A 3,719-nucleotide genomic window follows, 5' to 3' on the forward strand; every position below is an offset into this window, starting at 1 on the left:
CAACGTAGACGCAGCGGTGCCTCACGCTAAGCCTTCCGCCAACGTAGACGCAGCGGTGCCCCACACTAACCGGTCCTCCTCGCCGCCGCGGGGCCTAACATTAAGCCTCCCAACTTCTTGCCTTCTGCCGCGGGGCTCAACCGTTTGGCCAATTAACATTTCTAATTTAACGTATAAACAAAGAACTGCGGATACTAGAAATCTGAAACAAAATGTTCGAGAAACTCAGCAGGTTGGGCAGCATCTGTGGGGAGAAAGAAAGTAAAGATGCTAGTGAATAAAGAAGTAGGAGGTTAGTGTCCAAGGGAAGCCGTTGATTTCTGAGACTGTTTGGGTCAAGAGTGGGACGTGTACGAGACAGACGGTTTGCACGTGAACTGAATGGGACCAGAGAGAGAATTAGCAAGGGAAGATGAATGGCCAAAATTAGAGTCAGCAAAAGAGTCTAGAAGGCAAAAACATGAATTATAGCCCAGTTAAGGCACAAGGGAGTTTGGTAAAGTTGGATGATATTTTAATGCTAAGAATCTGACAAACAATGCAGATGAGTTGAAGGTACAAATTAAAACATGAGGGTATGATGCATTGTTGTCACTGAGACATTGTTGAGAGAAGGGCAGATTGTTGGCAGCTCAATATTCCAGGCTATAGAGTCTTCAGGTGTGACAGGAAGGTGGTAAAAGAGGAGAGGGTGTCACGGTATTGATCAAGGAAACAATTACAGCAATAAGGAGACATCTTAGAAGACTTCCAATCAAGCCATATGGGTAGAACTTTAAAAACCAAAAAAGAGCAATCACATTGATGGGAGTATACAATAAGAACCCTAACAGTGCAAGAGAAATTGAAAACAGATTAGTAGGTATATTTCAGAGAAGTATAAAGATAGGATAATGGTAGGGGATTTCAATGTTCCCAATATTAACTGGTGTAATCATTGTGTGAAAGGTTTAGAGGGAGTGGAATTCTTAACTTGCATCCAGGAGAGCTTTTTAAGCCAGTATGTAGAAGTCACCACAAAAGATAGGATGTGGTCCTGGACTTATTTTTACAGTGGGGGAGCATTTTGCAGACAGCAATCATTACTACATTAAATTCAAGATTGTTATAGAAGAGGACAAGTGTGGCCCTGAAATCAAAGATTTGAACTGGGGCAAGGCCAATTTTAATAAGACCAGGTATAATTTGGCCAGAGTGGACTGACAGCTGATACTTTTAGGTAAATCTGTGTCAGAGCAGTGGAATGCTTTCAAGAAGCAAATAGGAAGAGTTCAGAGTCAGCATATTCCAATAGAATCAAATGGTGCAACCAACAAATACTTGTGTCAGTGTTCACTAGTGAGAGGGACGATATGTGTATAGAAATCAGGGAGAAGAAGGACTGTTATATACTGAAAGAAATTAGTATAGACAGAATTAGACCCCACTTAGGGTACTGCAAGCAGATTTGGGCATCATATCTTAGGAAAGACATTTTGGCCCTGGAGGGAGTTCAACACATGTTTATAAAGATGATAGCTGGACCAGTTATGAAGAGTGATTACGTATGTTCAGCCTTTATTCTCTAAAATTTAGAAGGTTAAGGGGTAATGTAGATAAAGATAAACTATTTCCACTAGTTAAGGTCTAGGACCAGAGCATAGTTTAAGAATTAGGACCAGATCATTCAGGAGAGATGTTCGACACACAAAGAATATTAGACGTTTGGAACACTGTTCAGAAAATGATTCTCTGAAGAAGGGTCCAGACGCAAAACGTCAGCTTTCCTGCTCCTCTGATGCTGCCTGGCCTGCTGTGTTCATCCAGCTCCACACCTTGTTATCTCAGACTCCAGCATTGGCAGTTCCTACTGTCTCTGTGTAGATGAGGGAAATGCATTTGCCGTAGTCTACTTGGAGTTCAGCAAGGCTTTTGATATGGTTCTGCATGGGAGACTAATAGCAAAGAGCTCATGGGATCCAAGGAAATTTGTCAAATTGGATCCAGAATTGCCTGAGTGGCAAGAAGCACAGGGTTCTGGGTTGAAAAGTGTTTTTGTGACGGACCCTATGGGATTCCACAGTGATCAGAGTTGGGCCCTTAGTATCTGTGGTATAGAAATAATTTAGGCTTGAATGTAGTGGGGGTTGATCAGTAAGTTTGCGGTTGATACAAAAATTGGTGGGGTGGTTTATCGTGAGGATAGCCTTAGATTACAGGAGAATATAGATGGCTGCTTAAATGGGCTGAACAGTGGTAAATGGAATTCAATCCAGACAAGTGTGAGGTAATGCACTTGGGTAGGACAAACAATGCCAACTCATGATGAACTGGGAAGCTGATGGTCTAGAGGTATGCAAGAAGTTTGAACAAAAGTGCAGGCTGATGCAGCTTTCATGAAGAACTAGTGAAAAGAAAAATGTCAACTACATCCTTTGTGGGAATGGAAGGTTACTTCTGTTGCTGCACACTTGAAAAGCTCATGGTATTCAGACAAATTCATCATGGTTATGTTAAAGGGAGAATATGTTTAACCAATGTATTGGAGTTCTTTGGGGGAGTAACTTGCTGTGGATAAAAGGAAGCAGTGGATGCAACTTGAATTTCTGGGAAACATTTGATATGGAACCGCGTCAAAAATTATTGTGGAAATATATGTACTGACAGGGATAGAAGATTGCCTGGCTGGCAGTAAACAGGAGATCAAAGCATATGTGGATGATTTTCTAATTGGAAAGATTTAACAAAAGATTTAACAAGTGGCATGGCACTGGGATCAATGCTGGGCCCTCACCTTTTACAAATTATGATTGAAGTAAAGACTAAAGATGTGGTTATCAAGTTTCATGATGACACAAAAAAAAACTGGAATGGGAGTAAGTTGTGAAGAGGATAATTGAATGGATAAACATCTAGAAAATAGGAATACAATGTGGAAAAATGTGGAATTGTCCATGCTGGCAGGAAGAATTAAAAAAGCATATTATCTAAATAGTGAGAGATTGCAAAACTCAAATGTAGAGGGATCTGGGTGTCCTAGTGCATGAATTGCAAGTCTTTAATACACCAGTGAGTAATTAGGAAAGTTAATAGAATGTTTCTGATGATTGTGAAGGGAATTGAACACAAAAGGAAAGAGGATTTGCCTTAATTATACAGGGCATTAGTGAGACTGCATCTGAAGCACCGTATACATTACTGATTTCCTTATTTGAAGAAGGATATAAATGCATCAGGCAGTTCAGAAGAGACTACCAGACTGATAGCTGGAATCGATTGATTGTTTTATGAGGAAAGGTTGAACAGGTTAGGCCTTTATACACCTGAGTTTAGAATAGTAAGAGGTGACTTTATTGAAACATAAAAGATCTTGAGTGGCCTTACATAGAAGATAGATGTAGACCATTCAACCCCTTGAACCTGCTCTGCCATTCAATAAGATCATGGTTGATCATTGAGCTCAATACCCTAATCCCACCCTCCCCCCATATCGCTTGATGCCTTTAACCACGATAGCCTCAACTGCTTTCTTTGGTAATGAATTCCACAGGTTCATTGCTCTAGGTGCAGAGATTTATCCTCATTTCAGTACTAAAAGGTTTACTCCTTATCCTTAAACTATGACCCTTGGTTCTGGACTCCCACACCGTTGGGAACATCTTTCCCACACCTAACCAGTCTATTGCTGTTCAAATCTTATAGGTTTCTATGAAATACCCACCTGATCCTTCCTGACTCCA

Source organism: Rhincodon typus, chromosome 10 (genome assembly GCF_021869965.1).
Source record: "Rhincodon typus isolate 14 chromosome 10, sRhiTyp1.1, whole genome shotgun sequence".
Classification (NCBI taxonomy): Eukaryota; Metazoa; Chordata; class Chondrichthyes; order Orectolobiformes; family Rhincodontidae; genus Rhincodon; species Rhincodon typus.